We start from the raw sequence: 16963 nt of genomic DNA, 5'->3' as shown, positions 1-16963 counted from the left end.
TTCTACAGTTGTTCTGCCTGTTGGGGACAGATGGGGATAAGGTGTGTGAAGCTGTGCACATATACTCTGGTGTTCACCAGAGCTGACTTGATTGTGACATTTGTGCTTAGGTTCAAATGCTTTCCATTTTCTCTGTCTTCCAGATTGAAGCATTCTGCATTTTGAACTAGATTTTTTTTTTATTTAGAAAATGATCCCTTAAAATCAAATATAAAGTTGGAAACAAACAAAGGAAAATTAGGACATCAGCCCCTGTCGCAGAGAAGGACAGCAGAGGGATGAGGAAACACATCCTTGTGACCCCAGGTGATGGGTAGAAATGTATCCCAAAGAGGCAGTGCCCATCAGCATCCCTTAGATGTGGAGGATGTGATTTAGCAACTGCTTAGCATCATGCTCTGAGTGGCTGTTGATTTTTTTGGTGCTGAGATAAGAGCTGCCTTTTCTTTCTGAACAAGGCTCTGGTTGCAAGGCTCAGTAAGAATCTGGCTCCCTTGTCTTCTGCAGTGTGGCCTGGTGGCTGGCAGGGCTGGAGTGGATCTCACAGGTCTCTGTCGATGCCTTACCTCTAAGACATCCTTCTGTCTTCAGAGCTCTTTTTTTTTTTTTTTTTTTTTGGTCCGTCTGCGATTGCTCTTGCATAATCGTTCCACTAAAGTAGCGTATCAAAATAATGGAGTGAAATTGGACTCTCCCTCAGCAGATGTAAAATTTATTGTCTGCTCGTGCCTTTGTGCTGAAGTTAGGATTTTGGGTTTTAAAAGTCCTCCTTCTCCTGGCTATGTGGGAGTTTCCCCTAAAGATGTGGAATGTTTACTGCATACCAAAGGCAAGACATTATGCAGACACGAGGCTCCTAACACCTACAATTTCTAAACTGCATGTGGCCTGTGTGGATTTCCTTGTGCTGAATTCACATGGAAACACAAACACATGTGGCATTTTTGTTGCTTTTCTAGGAAATCACTGAGCACAGCCCTGCAAAATAATACTTCCTACTGTTAGCTCCACTGTATGTGGGGGAAGGTGCTGCCTTTGTGTCCCGGGCTGCGGGAGCTGCATGCCAAGGCTCGTGAGTCACTCACCCTGAGCGTCTGGCTTTCCAGGAAGGCAAATCCCAATTTTAGAACCTATCAGAGACCGAAGAGCGCCGTGGGGAAATAATAAGGGAAAGGTCATCGAACGTTATCAGAACTGGAGGTTTCCAGTGGGGATAATGCCAGGAAATGTGTGATTAGAAATAGGAGAAGCTGTGTTGTGTCAAGACAGCTGGAATAAAGCCGGCAGGATATGAAATGGTTTCAGCCTGCTAAGGGTGAAGCAAGCTGGCAAGGTGTGAGTGCAGGAGATTGGGGGAAAAAACGTGAGAAATTAGTAGCTGGTGTCTTGCTGTGTGTGTCTGATAGCTCTGTACAGCTATCAGCTGCCTGGCCACCTCCTGGCAGATGTGAAGGAGAAGGCCATCTCTCTTGCCTCGGTGGCTGCCAGCTGAATATTAGCAGGCGTTGACGTCCCTCAGAGCTCCCTGCTCTGCAGCTGCAGTCCATGAGGGAGAGGAGCACAAGTGAAGTGTGGGACGGGCACCACAGGTTGCTGATGGAGAGCTTCCCTCTGCACTGGTGCCACCAGCCTGTTGCCTGTCCTCCTCCCCACCGACAGCCTGTATGTCTGGAAAAATACCACTCGGGGACAGCAGAAGTCACTTGGTGTATGTAGCAAGAACCAGAATGCTTCACCTCAGTGTCCTACCCTCACGCTGATGTATCCTCAGCTGTTTTGGTTGATTACTCGCATAATTCTTTCTTTGGATGTATTGAGCAAAATGTGTGCTACCAGCAGCTGCAGGACTCCACCCCAGGGATGGCTCCATTTCAGCAGTGAAATCACACTGGAATGTGCTTCTCATCCAACCGTTAACCCCACTTAACCCAAAAAAAAAAAGTTGCTCTCTAAGTTTGTCTTGTGTGAGAACAACTTATTAGCCTAGTTTTCTCTAACAGAGGGTCCTATGTGTTCTGTTTATGTCCCTGGTGATGCGCCTCAGCTGTTAGAAGGAGAGCTAGAAGACTTAGCCATGTTACGTTCATATTGTTTTTGAGGAGAAGACAGCAAAGTGGAAGAGAGAGCCAATTTACTTAACAGAAAGTTCACTTCTGAAAAGCTAGTTGAAGATAAACACTTTTTAAGATTGACCTCTTGGTCATGCAAGTAGTCCAGTGTCTCTCATGGCCTTTTCTGTGCTTTACAAGTTTATCAGAGCTCTTCCATTTGGGCCTCTTTTCTCTTCCTGTGCCCTAAGCCTCCTTCATTTAAAAGTTCTATTTAGCTCAACTATTTTGCCTCATTTAGGTGGCCTCTGGTGTTGCATGCATAGGAACACCTCCTCACAAGAAACCTTAAAAAGTCTGGTGCCTACTCAAGTTTTACTACTCAAACCCCGAGCAAGTGTCTGCAGAGTTGTCATCTCTGGTGGCATTGCAAGTGTCACCCCAAGTGACCTCAGTGTGTTAATGACTCGTACTGCAAGACTGGTAATATTTCTTATTGTGAAACATTTCTTATTGGAAATATTTCTTATTGTGGTGCTGGCTATATGTCGGAAGTTGGTGTGTGGTTTGTGATAGCCCTAAAGAAACTCCTGGCAGGGAACTGCATCCCTCTAAGTCCTGCTGGAAAACAAATGCAATGTCACCAGACATGTCTCAAGGCTTGGGCACAGCTGCATGTGATAATGTAGGATATTTGGGCATAAGTATTCTGCTGGTGGTGAAGTGATACAAGTTACCAGGTGTGCTTGCTCCACAGTTGTATTGCCAGGGCAAAATGAGTGCTCCCAAGAGGCTCACTGGTTGTTCCAGTCCAGGTTATCACCTCTCTTGTGGTTCTGTTCTATACGTTGGTCTTCTTCTTTCTAAAAGGACTGAAAACTACATCACTGGTTCAGCACATTACTGATTTTAAACAGTAAATGAAGAGTCTTTCAGCAAGTGGCTCTTTTGCTGTGGCTGGTTTGACTTGAGCTGCCTTTTCTGTCACCTGCAGTGGTGACAAAGCAGTGGTGCTGCTGACAGCTCTGGGATGTATCAGGACAACTTAAGTCCTTTCTGGTGAATGACTTCAGAAATTATCACTGTTTCTGAAAGGAGGTTGTGGTAAGGTGAGGGTCAGTCTCTTCTCCCAGGTTATTAGTGACAGGACAAGAGGGAATGGCCTCAAGTTGCACCAGGGGAAGTCCATGTTGGAAATTCTGAGAAACTTCTTCTCAGAATGGTCAGGCATTGGAACGGGTTGCACAGGGAGGTGATGGAGTTGCCATCCCTGGGGGTGTTCAAGGGAAGGTTGGATGTGGTGCTTGGGAACGTGGTTTGGTGGGTGCTAGTGGTGGTAGGGTGATGGTTGGACCAGATGATCTTTGAGGTTTTTTCCAACCTTAATAATTCTGTGATTCTTTTGCTCGTTGTATTTGTTGCTTTCTTTTCCTGAAAGCATTTTTCTGGAAACTTTTATTAGCTGTTAGTCAAGTTGCTGCAGCTTTCATTCAGTGTTTGTTTGATTTGGGAAAAGACTTGAGACAAATCCAAGGAACACCAAGCTTCTTGATATGTCCAAAAGCAGTTGATAGTCTCCAAAAAGCCATAAGGAATGTTGGTGATGTGCTAAACTTTCAGTTTTCTCAAAAGGAATGAAATCGGGAAGATCCTAATGAAATATTAAGTAATGATGGTTCTGCCTGACAAACATTTGCACTGTGAGGCTGTTATTTGGTCTGTAATTACATCCTCAACACACCACAAATTCCCCTGCAGGCAGAGCAGGACCCTAGTAAGTTGTCAAGCAGCAGAAAGACTCCAGCCAATTCCATAACTTCACTTGGTGATAGTGGAAATCCTGGCTCTCAGATTTGGGGTTTCTGAGGATTTCTGGAAAGGAATATTGAATACCTGGCTTTCAGGGACCCATGGCTTTATCTGCTAGCAAAGATGAAACAGCGGTAGCTGCTGGGGAGTTTAGCTGATACAAGCATCCGTGAAGGTTTATTGTACGTGGGATGTTGCTCATACGTGGATGGAGGTAAATGGTGTGTAGTCAGGAGTCGTGGCTGGAGCCTGCTAGTCAGAAACAGCCTACACAGTGCTGTGCTGACCCAGCTAGCTCAGCAAGCCTGGGCTGCATCCGTGCTCTCACCGTGCACCCAGCTGCTGCAGATGGAGACAGCCACAGTTTTGGTGCCTTGGTACCAGCTGCAGTGGAGCCTGCTCAAAGTCCGGGGTGGCAGTGTGGGTGCTTGAGTGTCGGGTGAGCATCTCTGCTGCCTCTCTGAGCTGTTCAGCTAAAGGCATTCCAGGGAACATCAGCTGCCATCGATGTGTGCTTCAGGAAGAGAGACTTGGTAGCAGCAGACGGAGGCAAAGGAGCAGCAAATCCTGGCTTGCAGCATGGCCCAGCCCCAGGCATTGCAGCACCATAAGGCTGCCTCTGAAGCTGTTTACCAAATGTGTAAAGTGTAATTTAAAATCCTTCTGATGACGGCTTATGTTTCCAGGTGCACAATATGAAGTGTGAATTACATCATCAGGTACCATTGTCTCTCATGCAGGTTTCTTGGAGCACACTGGCTTAGGTTTCTGAGAAACGCCTTGCTTTGTGCAGCATGGGAGGATATGAAGGAAGCAGTGAAAAATCCTGAAACAGGGGCTTGAACTGGTGGCGTCAGTTTTTCCACTGAGCTGCTAACTTTTGTTAGCAGACTAGACTGATGGGTCCTAAACAGGGTAAACAGTCTGACCAAAATGCTGTGGGAATCAGACACTTCAACACCAGAAAGCCAACATTTATTAAAATATGCCATCTGATTAGGTGACAGCTACAAGTTATTCCCAGGGAAATCCATTTAATTAGTTGGAAGGAGTCAGGACGTTTGATCTTCCAAAAGAGAGACTTCTGAGGGCTGGTAAATATGAATTCAGGAGAGAAATTTTGCGAGGTATTTGCAATGCCGCCTTCTCATTCAAGCAGGTAAAAATCATCACAGCCTTCAACTCTCTTGCTTTTCCTTGAACATGATGAATGCTCATTCCAGCAAGTGCTTCAGGTTCATGTTTCATCTGCAATCAGCCCAGTTTTTCCTATGCAACTTCTCTTGTTGCTAGCAAACTCAGGCAACCTGAAATCAGGTCAAGTGTTATCGTAGCCCAATGGAGAAGCTGCGCATCAGATGTTGTCCACAGTAAGCTGGTAAAACCAGGATTGTGATCTCTGTGCTGTGTGGCTTCAGGAAAGGAGGGTTCCCTCTTCCACTAATGGTGCTGTTGGTTTTAGAGATTCATTATCCCAGCTGCAGCTGTTGTTTGGTTCCTTGTGGATGCAGTGCATTTGACACTTTCCAAGTTCTCCTTTTTTCTGTTCACGATGATTCTCTGTGCGTATTGCCAGAGCAGCCAGCCCTAGTTCTTTATTGCAGACAGTGTTCTGCATTTTGTGAAAGCTGGGGGTTGATCCACAGGAGGATACTTCCAGCTCAAAGGATGTATGCAATTTCCACATTCACATAAATGTACAAATGTGTCACAAAAATTGTTTTCAAGAAGCCTGGGGCAAGGATTGTACTTGGAAAGGTTCTGCCATTCGTAAACAACTGTCTTTTGGCCATTGCTCCTGCCTTCCTGCAGTGCCTTAATGAGCATGGTACAGAAATGTCTGCTCCTTTACCTTGCGTAATTGGAATTTGTATCCAAATTTAGTGTTTCTTTTGTTAATTCACCCTTTGAAGAGGGTAAACTCTCCCACTACCTGCTTTGTGGGCACAGGATAATGGATTTTATTGTGACTGGGTCATAACAAAAACAAAACAAAAACCATCACTGTGGTATATCTACAACATTGTTATATGCAGAGGCTGTGGCATGAGTGGGCAGAGGTTTGAGACAATTTTGAGGTAGATAGTGCCTTCCCAGTCTGCCTGTCACCAAGTGATGTGAAATGTCCCTGCCTTCCTCTTCCTTACAAAACACCAGCCCTTCACCCACCTCCTCCTGATGTTAAATATTCCTCCGTTGGTTGGAAAGTATCTCTGTAAGGATTTCTAGGAGGAAGGAGTGGAACAGCTAATAACAGCGTTAAACCTGACCTTCTGTGTGTGCTTTCCCTGAAGTGGTGCATAAATTAACATTCTGGCAATAATACTGAGCCTGTTTAATTTTCTGTTTGACTAGAAACATTGAGAAAATGTCATGGTATTTGATTTCATCTTTGTCTATTTTTGCTCCTGCTGAATGAAGCTTATTGGGCTCTTGAGACCCAAGCGCGCGCAGCGTGGCTGGGAGCAGGCTGGGTATAAAGGGGCACTGTCCCTCAGGCATGCGCTCCGCAGCCACGCAGGAAGTATTTGGTTTTATATTTGAAGGCTGGCTGAGGTTCCCTAATGGCTGTTAATCCACTGGTTTGACTTCGTCCCGAGCCAGACCCTGCGCAACCTCAGAAGTCTTGGGGTTTCTGTTTGCTTTGCATAAGCATTCAAAAATGTGCAGGAATGGGATCCTGTGCACCAGGCTGAGGGTGCAGGAGCAGGACGGGTTGAGGGAGGGGCTACAACAGCTAGGTATTTCTTCCTTCAGTAATAAAAAGTAACGTGTCCTTTCCAACATTGGAAGGGGCAAGCCACCTTGAAGGAAGAGGAGCCCAGCCCAAAGGGACTCTAGTGTAAGAGGCAGCAGAGATGTTGAGACAAATGTGAGAGTGGGCTGAGAAGCTCCACTGCTGTCAGCATCGTTCTGGTGCAGCACGGAACGAGCTGCGGGCCTGAGAGCAGTCTGTGTGTGTCCCAGGGAGTGGGAGCACCCATCCTTGTAAAACAAGAGAATGGCGATGTCTCCAAGAAGATGTGTTGGTAACTGGGCCTCCTTTTGATGTTTTATTAACACATCTTCATCATACTGTTTCCTTCCTGAAGAGGAAGAAAAAAGAATGAAATGTGTCCCTTTCTGTGTCTCTGCCTACACGTACGTGCTGCTCAGCAGCATTTGTGTTTGGAGCCCCTGGCTGATGGTGGCCATCCAGGCTGCACAGAGCACGCAGGGGAAGATAGTCACGCTGCAAGGGGCTTACACTCTGACCGAGATGACCAGCAAAATGTGATTTTTCTTTTTTTCTTTTCTCTTCAACAGGAGCACTAATTGTGCAGCTGGCTGAGAGCATGTAGGAATGGCAGCGCTAGCGGTGGAAGCGAAACCCAGATCTCCCAAGAACCAGACCAGCAGCTCCTTCAAGGTGCACCCTTCTGCACAGTATTTGCTCTGGTTGCTGTGTGATGCTCAGCTCTTCTGTCCCTGAAGTAGAGCCTGTGCTGGGGCCAATGCTGGTTGCAGCTGATGGAGAAAGCCACAGTGTTCTGGAGGTGAGCAGGTTTTTCTTTTTCAATGATTACTTCTGGGTAACTTTGGAAATTTGGGAGTTTTGGTCTGCAAGACTGAATTTCAGCTTTCAAAGATTGTTTGAAATTACCTGTTTGTTTGTTCAAATTAACTGTGAAACTGCTTTTGCAATTAGGCACCAGGTATCTCTGTAAAGAATCACCTGCTACTACAAATAACGTCCAGAAAATGAGTGAAATTCTGGCATTTTCTGTATCTCTTTGTGCAAAGTCAGTGGCAGAATTAGGCTGTCAGTTGAGACACGTCAACCTAGGAAAAGAACATGAACGCAACTTGATAATTTTATTTCTGATGGGGTTTCTTTTTTGTCTGAATTGAGCTTTGCTGGAATTTGCACTGTTGCTGTCCCTGGTGCAGCAGAACTGGTAGCAAGTGACCTCTGGATGCAGACAGGTCTCTTTGTTGGGTGTGACAGCAGGGAAGGTTTCAACCAGCTCGTGCAGCCAAGGGTGCTCTTTTCCCAGGGATGCTGCTAACCACCCTGGCACTGCTTGTCTTGCTTTCTCCATTTCGTGTGGTATTGGTTTAAAAAAATGAAACAATTTTTTTTTTTCCACTGCTGGCTCAGAGTACTTTTGCTCATGGCAATTTTCATACTGTTGGAATAGTTATTCACCCACCACATGAATATCTGTATGTTTGAGTCAAGATTGGAGCCTCTAGTAAGGAAAAAAGAGAGAAACCAGACCGCAATCAACACTGATCTTTGTGTTATTGGTGGAAACGGTCTTTATACGACATGGTATCGGGTAATTCTAAGCAGCTTTTGTTCTATAGGGGTGTCTCTGCCCCACGTTAATGCCCCCCTTGCCACAAAAAATCAATGTCTTATAGTGAAAAACAGATGGGGATGCAGACGTATTTTTGAGCGTGACGTAAAAACCCACAAGCATGAAGCAAAGTTTTCCCCTGCAGCGCACGCTCCCAGAAGCTCCTATAACCAGGAGCTCCTGAAGGTCGGCTCTGTTCTGCGTGCTGAGAAGCAGATGGCTCAGCTTCGTGGGCTGCATGCACCAGGAGTGATAGTGTCATAGTCCCTCTGTGAGGCTTGGTCACTTATGATGCTTAGTCCCTTGAGGTAGATTTTCAGAAGTGTTACTAAGAATATATTTCTGGAATTTGTTGTGAAAATGCTAAACAAGCTCTTAGGTGTTGAACAAACCGAGGGCTCTGGAGCTGCAATACCCTAGGGCTCGGTTTTGCCATGGCCAAGCCCGAGCTGATGTGCTTCTGCTAGCCCTCCCTGCAAGGTGAGGGGATGTATCTGTGCCACGTACAGTGTACAACAGGTGTATGGTGAATTGTGAGGGTCTGGCAAGGTATCAAGGGGTGAGAACCCCCGTGTTTGGCAGTGCAATGTTAAAGGCTTTCTATGGTTGGTGGGGGCTCAGTAACAGCGTAAAATGATGATCATTATGTCAAGTACTCAGCTTTGTGACTAGGAACCAAGGCTCCCTCACCAGCCCCAGAACAAGCTCGCCAATGCTCTCCATCACCTGCAGGTGAAGCAGGTGGCAGGGTAGTTGCAGGAGGAGACACTGGTGGGAATTCCAACTCAGGGCAGTGTCCCAGGGCTGTATTGACTGTCAGTGACGTGACTGATGACCTGTTATCCTGGTTTGGATAGTGCCTGGCATTGTGGAGACGTGAGCTGCATCCGGTCCTCGTACAGCAATGCACATAAATAACAGCGATCCAGTGGTGAGTTCCTGTGCCGGTGCTCCAGGGCCCCCTTATCGCTGCACATCAGTGGAGTCTCACAGCTGACAGTTCGTAAATCCTGAGTTATTTACTGTGCACCACCTGTCTCAAGCAGTAAATCTTACTTTCATTTACCCAAAGTTAACTTCTTCTAAGAGGGAGTAGTGTTGCCCGTGAGCCTTTTGGAAGATGTATTGATTACAAGTTCACAAAACTCAAGGCTAATGGACAGTTTGGGTGGGTTCCAGGACGTCAGGAAATCAGTTGTGCCCTTTCTGGCTGATCTTGAAAGTGTCAGGGCTCAGTAACACTATCCAGAGGCGAGCAGAAAAGTGAAGCAAGAAGAAAACACTCTCCTGCTGTACGTTACTTGTCTCTGATCTGGGCTACGTGATCAGTCTGGAGCGGTGCTGTGCTGGAAGTTGGAGGGGTAATTACACAGGGCGGGACACCTCCCAGTGGGGTGTGATGAATTAGGAAAGCAAGTCAGGCAAACCCATTTAATATTTTGATGCCACACATCAGGAAGGGGGGGAAAGACTTCAGGCTCAAGGATACGAAGTATTTTTTGCAAGCGTGATGTACCTGTAGAAAAACATTTTGTTGACTACCAGATTGCTGCCCTTAGTTTTAACAGGAGTGAAGCATTCATGTGGACTGCATTAGTAAGGGAGAAAGGTTTCCACAAGCAAATACTTTTATCTGGAAACCAGATCTACCAGGAGATGTGAAAACGTAAAGACCCAATTCTTAGATCTCTTGCACCAATAAATTTCTGTGAAAGAAAAACAAGGCCGCTGCCTGTACTTGTGCTGCTTACAGATTGCAGGCAAGTGCTTTCTTTAAACTCTGTTTTCTGAAATAATACTTTGCAAGATCTGTTTCATTCAGAAGGGGAAATGAAATTTGTTGCAGGCAAAGCCACTTTGCTTTATGGAGCTAAGTGGATTGAATGTAGTTATCTGCCTGATGTACTCCCTGGGCATAATGGAGTCTTCTGACCACGTCAAAAGGGGAAGAAAGGCAAGCCACTTGCATTTTGTGCCTCTGTGGATAAAGTGGAACATGATGAACCCATTTCATTTGCAACATGAAAGCAGACTTGAAGCATATTGGTTGGTGTGTCTTGTTTGCTTTTTTTTTTTTCTGGAACAGTGGCATGGGTATTTTTTCTGTGCTTGGCAGATGCATGTCACAGACAAGCAATCCCACCAGATAATGTTGTCACTAGCACTTTATGTCAAACAGGGCTCTTGTAAGTCATCCTTGTGGCTTTGCACGGCGACTAATGAAATGCTGAGTGAACTGATAAGTGTCCCTTTCACAGCCAGCCTGACAAAATGTGGAAAAAGCTACATTTGAGCAGATCCCTTGCTTTTGTACCCTTCCATCACTCCAGGAGCTGGGATGGGATTTGCCCTTAGTTCTGGCTGGAAACAATGGGCATATGATGGGTTGAAGGTGGACTTACTTGTTTATTTGGTATTTCAGCACGGCCTCATTCAGAATATGAAATTGTAAGTCTCTTTCCTTTTATTCCCAGAAAGGATTTAAGTTTGAACTTACTTTTGCTTCATATTTGTGGGGCTTTGGGATAACGGACCCCAAGAACACTTTGTTCCATGAGATCTTAGTGATCTCATCTCTGTATCCCTGCTCTCTTTCCCATTCTCTGCATACCATGTCTACACAGGCTTCAGGTGTTTCAAACCTTCAGTTGTTTGCTGATCAGGTCTTCATAATCTTATTTTCCATAATCATTTTAGTAGTTGCTTTGAAACCTCTGTTCCAAGCTTAACCAGATGTGTGAATTACAAGCCAGAAGCTCTTGAATAGAGCCTGTATCTAGAAAGAGGCAATTTTTCTATACACCACAAACAGCAAAATAGACTTGCATCAGTGGAGTGTCTTGTAATACAAGTACTAATGGTTCCTGTACAGATCTAAATGGATCAGACTGAATTAGGTAGTGATAAAGATCTGAACAGAGATATCAAGGGTACAGTAAGCACAAAATATAAATGATCTCCCCCAACCCTACCTGGAAACCCTACCAGCTGGGGCTGTTGTCCCATGCCTTGTCATGGAATTTCTTGTGTGGAGATATCTCAAAAGAAGAACTTGATCAAGTGTCACTTTGGACTTACACAGCCTCAATCCTGCATGGGGCTTTTACTCCTTCATGTGTGGTTCTTTAGTAACTGCTGCAAATGAGCTCAGCTCCAAGTCATTTAGGATCTTGTCAGAGTGCTTGTGCCTAAATGGCCTGGGTGAGGCAGGTGGATGTTTTTTCCTGGAGATGGTGAAATGAAGCTCTCCCAATGCTGTGTGTGCCAGGGCTGTGCCCTCAGGCCAAAAACTCAGTCAAGAGCCACCATGCTACAGGCACTGATCAGGCAAATAGTACAGTGGTGATTTTCCAGAGGTGATTATAGTAAGGAAACAGAAGACAAAGAGGGAAGTGTCATTTCAACGTTTTAGATGGTGTTGGGAGGAGAATACCCATTTTAGTGGAAATAAGCCATTTACTTAACAGCATGGGTTACGCCAGTAGAAAAGGGGTTGTCTTGCTTTCACTTGGCTTCTTTCCAGTGTGAGTAAAGGTGTATTGCAGACACAGCCTTTATGCAGTGCAGCTGGCGAGGATGAGATAAACCTCTGTTAGAGGAGCAAACTCTTTCATCTGGAGAGAAGACCTGAAATGCCTTTTCCAACCCACTTAAGAAAGTGAAGGCTGAAGCATCCTTCCCTGCTGGCTGAAAAATTTCATTGGGCTCAGCTTTCACACGAAAGTAAATTAAAGCTAAAGAAAACACAACAGGGAAAAATCCCATCATCTCACAGCATGGCTCACCTGCAGAGAAGTCTTTTTTTTGACAATTCTCTTGTTTTGTTTTTAATTTCCTAATTAGAAATAATGATGCTTTTCCTGGGTCAAGAAGACCTCCTTGCAGTGAAATATTAGACCACTTTTGACAGTGTAACTAAAAATAGGCAGACATGCACACATGTGTATGTGCACACGCTAACGAGAATAAACATGCAATGCTCTTTGCTTAATTATGAACATACTTTCTTCGGAAGAAAAACGCCTTTGCCTCTAGTTAGTTGTTTTTCAAGTAAATAGTGAGAGGGAGTTTTCTGAAGAACAGATGGACTGGAATGAGGAATAGAAATATTTTCAGTCAAAGAGGGGCTGGATGATGTAATAAGCCACAGGAACAAAGTTCAGTTATTTTGTGCTCTCGTCCAGACCTCAGAGCTGAAAATGCCTCTGTTGTTAATTTCAGATTCATCTGCTTTTGAAGGCTGGCTCTGTCTTTAAATGCTATTATAATACGTACAGAGTTAAACTGAGCAAATAACGATTGAGCAATGATGGAAGAATATATTTGTCAGCGCTGGAAGCGCGTGGGTGGTGTTTGCACTGCAGACGATAGGCCAGATATGTGTTTGATCGTGCTGGAGGCAAAAGGATGTACCTTGAGTAACCTCAATGAAGGTCCTCAAGACCTGCATCTGCCTGGCTGAAGTGAGGCTGGCTTTTGAGGTCTGGCCTTTGAGGGCTCGGTAGCTGCTCACAAATGTTTCTGGAGGCATGGCTAACTCTTGTGCTGGTGACTGACCTCCTCCCTGCTCCACTCACCCACGGGGCTCTGCTGCAAGGGCTTGGAGGTGTTCACCCATCCCACAGGGAGAGAGGAGCTTGTGTGAGGCTGAGGAAGAAAGGGGATGAAAGAGTGATGGGGACCCTGCTCAAGAGCTGGTGCAATTTAGTACATGGCTGTGGGGTGAGAGTTAAGATGATGGCAGCTGGAGCTGTTTGGTGAGCATTTTGCAGTCAGGCTGGATGAGGCTGCAGCTTCTGAGGGAGCCTGAGCAGACTTCATCTGCCTCAGCTCGGAGCCACAGAGCTGCGACATTGTTCTGTGGCACTGCTGTCCCAGAGCAAGGCAGGGATGCTGCAGTGGGAAGGTGCTGTAGGAGCTGCAGCAACTCTTGCGGAGGGCCCAGGCGCTAATATTTTGCTAAGCACTGATATATACAGAGAAAGGTGGGGGGGGGGGAAGTGTGTGTGGCAATAACCTGGCGGCTCTGACAAAGCTGGTGGAGAAACAGGATGAGAAATGCCATGAGGGATAGTGAAAACTGACCTTTTGAAAGGATTTGAGCTGATCTTTCCCAGTCTGTCTTCCTGAAGATGAGGCGTGAGAGAGGAATTAGGGCAGGGGTGCTTGAAGTGCAGGGTTTGGGGTGGCTGCACGCTCTCTGCCTTCGCAAAGCTACTCCTTGGGACTCACTTAACTTGCATTTCAGTCAGAATGAAATCCGTGCTCATTTGTTTCAGTATTGATCAAACTGGGTCCCAGTCACTTGCACAGTGGTGAGTGCTAGTCCTGGTTCCCTTCTGGTTAACTTCTTTCAGAGACAGAAGTATTGCCTGTGAATCCAGCAGAACCATTTATTCATTAAGAGGAGCCTCATGGATGGCTTGTACAGCCTCCAAAAGCACAGCTCTCCCCATCTGACCAGCCTGAAACATCTCAGTGCTTGAGAACAAAATTCAGAGGTGGGTATGGCTGAGAGCCACACAGAGAACTTACAGACCCAGGGTTGTGTTTTTTCCCATCCTTTTTTACTTTGTGGGTGTCTTGGAGAGACTTGATCCCTAAGAAGGAAGTCTTTGGGAGTCCAAATCCGAATGCCATTGTTGCAAGTTCACGGCCTTACCTTCTAAATTTCAAGGGGGTGAGGTCTAGAAAGCTTCTGAAAGGATTGTGGTGCCTCCCAGGCACCATAGGGCCTGGGCTTTACTTGCATTTATTTAAATTAATGTATTCTAAAGTGTGAAGTGACTGTAGTAACTGAAAAAATCAGAATGTTGGGTAGTTTGAGACACAACTGAAGTAAGTTTTTGATTGGTACAGGCTGTTTTTTCAGCATTGATTACCAAAAAAAAAAAAAAAAAGTCTAGTCCACTAAAGATTAGCCTGAAAATATACTGGGGGTGGTGCCATGAATGCCAAGACAGCTTGAGAATTCGCTTGGTTAAAGGACAGGGAATCTCTCCTGTGTCTGCTCTGTGTTGTAACCATCAGTCTGTGAGATAGTGCTGCCTGGTGGGGGTGTCTTTTTTGTCTTAAAGATCATAATCAGGCACTACTAATGGTCATTTATCCTTGCACTCTTCTGTTAGGAAAAAATGCCAAATCGTTACAAGGTGCTCCCAAAGGAGAATACAACCCTGATGGTTGTGTGAGATTGCAGTAGGCCAATGTACTCAAGTGGACAAATCTTTATTATTTTAAGAGCCCCTTGGTAAGTAAAGACATGTCTGCCAGTCCATCCTTTGGCTACAGACCGAGAAGACTCTCACGTGCTAAGCACAAATTCCATGGAAGGAGACAGCACTGGCAGAAGCACCCCTAAACAGAAAATATGTGCAGGAGGAAGGGCAGGTATGTGGTATGGAGTCTTGAATACTTGCCAAGGAGCTGGTCTATGTATTTTATCTCTCTGAGGAATCCCAGAGTCTGTGTGGTACGGTGAGGGTCCTCTGAGATGGAGCGTTTCTGGCTATAAGTAATGTTCCTGTTTACTCCCACTGACGCTTTACGTAACAGTTCTGCTCTACTCCTGACTGCTTGTCAGATCAAAAATAGCTTTCCTTCTGATGGATGTCTTCATGCCGGAGGGAAACCGTGGAGATTTTCTTATGTTATAATACCTGTTCTTGCTGTTGGTCATATCAGTGCTGTTTTCTGAAGGAGTGTGGAGGCTTGAAAATGGATGCTGAAGGTCCAGGTGCTGAGTACCCATATTTTTTTTTATTTTTCCTTGATGTTTCCTTACTAGAAATAAGGATTTATAAGAAAAAAGGTTCTTTCTGGGGGAAAGAGAGACTGAGATCAGTCACATTTGAGGAGTTTTCCCAATAAAACACACAAATCCTAATACCATGTTCTCAGCTTTACATTGGGTTTCTGACTTTGCCATGTAGTATTTTCATTTACATTGTGGAAGGCAAGGCTGTTTGTGCTAGGAAAATGATGAGAAGGCAAACATCCAAGCATGTCCATGGTACTCAAAACCGATGATTACATTTCAGCCGCCTACGACCTGATCCCAAATCAACTGCTCATATGGCAGCACCAACTGGAGGGATGTTTAAATTGCCTTGAAACATGTAAAATAAATAAATAATAATTAAAAAACAAAAACAAAATTTCAATCCCTATGTGCAGATAAATGCTGTTTCTTTCTCCCCTTCTGTGAGAAGTGGAAGGGATAGCACTGCTGGGGAAGTACCATGGTTCAGTGCTCCAGGGGCCCCATCACAGTGTGTGGCAGGATGTGAAAATTGCAGCAGCATCTTAAAGCAATTCAAGGTGTCAACAACCAAGTTCCTGTCAGGAAAGCTGCTTTGAGGATGCACCAAGCTAATCTTCCAGGACTCGCTGAGGTCATGGCTCAGCTCATGTTCAATGAACAGCAAAGCTTGTGGTGATGAGTTGGGCTCTGATTCTTTCCAAATCTACCTCACTTGGAGATTTACCAGGACAAACGTTCCCACTGAATCATTCTGAGCCATCTTCCTTCTCTGTTAAAGAGAGGAAAAGAGGCAGCAGCTAAAACTTGATCTTGTTTAGAAGAGCTCTAATTATTTATGTCCTTTTTATGGACTGCTGCTTCCAGCAGCTTTCTCTCTCTTGAGGTTGTGGGTCACACTGACTGCTGCTGCTGTGTGTTCAGCTGGGCAAATATTGCCTGCCATGTTTCATGAATGTCCTTCCTTGATCAAAAAAGTAGAGTTTCTTTCAGTTGTGTTTATTTCTCTCTTTGTCTGCTTTCTTTCTATCTCCACCCATCCACCATACCACCTGCTGCATGCTTTTTCTTGATGCTAACGCAACCAGAAAATACAGTTGCTTTTAATTTTGCGTTAGTTTTTGGACTAGACCTCCAAAAATCGTGCTTTCACCTCTCTTCCTCATATCTGCTCACTAAGCTGTTTTGAGGTATTTCAAGGGATAAATGTCATGTTCATGTAATCCAAAACTCCAAGGCCTTGGATACGCAGGGAATGCCTGCCCAGAATAAGACAACAGAGGCTGTTACATCCAACAAATGCTTCCTCATCTGGACACAGCCCTGCTTTGTACTCTCAAAATGTACAGGAAAGAATACACCTGAATATGGGCACAGATGTGTGGCACAACAAGTTATCTTTGTGTTTACAAAAAAAAAAAATAATTGCTGGTATAACCATATCTGCACATGGGATAATTGCCAAGGCAGCTCCATTGGTGAGGATCACACCTCTTTGTGTCCCTGACCAGCAGAACTGTGCTGGAGTAAATGCTTGTGCACCCATCACCAGTCACTGCTTTATTTTTCTCTTTAAAAGGACTCTGCTGATGGGAAGCAGGGAAGAGCAAGAGACCTAGAGTGAATTCCTCTGCTTCACCCACAAAATAGCTCCCATGGGAGAGGAGGGGCTGATAAATGGGGTGTGAGTTTGAGATACTGATCCCCTGACAGACATGCGTGTTGGCTGCAATGGTGTGAATCCAGGCTGCCGTTGTCTCTTTGGTATTATTCCAGGAACGTTACTCTTGTTACAGCTGGAGAAGAGCCAGGCGAGTTGGTCCTCAGTGGGAGAGGATAAGCATTGTGTGGTCCCAGCTTTCTACAGCAATCCTGAAAATCATCCATGCTTCAAGACTGCATTGGCTATTTCAAGCATGCCAGTGGTCAGTTGACTTTCTTCCATTTAGCAGAATCAAAAGAATCATTTGCAAAATCACCCAGTGACACAGATTCCCACTGGA

At 45.2% G+C, this 16963-nt stretch overlaps 1 long non-coding RNA gene across 25 annotated transcripts in view; it reads left to right on the top strand.

Annotated features, from left to right (window-relative positions):
• Positions 1 to 16963, top strand: part of LOC137862221 (uncharacterized) — a 221972-nt gene that overhangs the window by 90769 nt on the left and 114240 nt on the right. For all 25 annotated transcript variants that reach the window (XR_011100102.1, XR_011100100.1, XR_011100091.1 and 22 more), the window contains one exon: positions 7164 to 7393. This is a non-coding gene — a long non-coding RNA (uncharacterized lncRNA). The remainder of the gene's footprint in view (positions 1 to 7163; positions 7394 to 16963) is intronic.

The sequence above is a fragment of the Anas acuta genome, chromosome 11 (genome assembly GCF_963932015.1).
Source record: "Anas acuta chromosome 11, bAnaAcu1.1, whole genome shotgun sequence".
Classification (NCBI taxonomy): Eukaryota; Metazoa; Chordata; class Aves; order Anseriformes; family Anatidae; genus Anas; species Anas acuta.
This window is presented reverse-complemented; position numbering and strand designations above follow the sequence as displayed.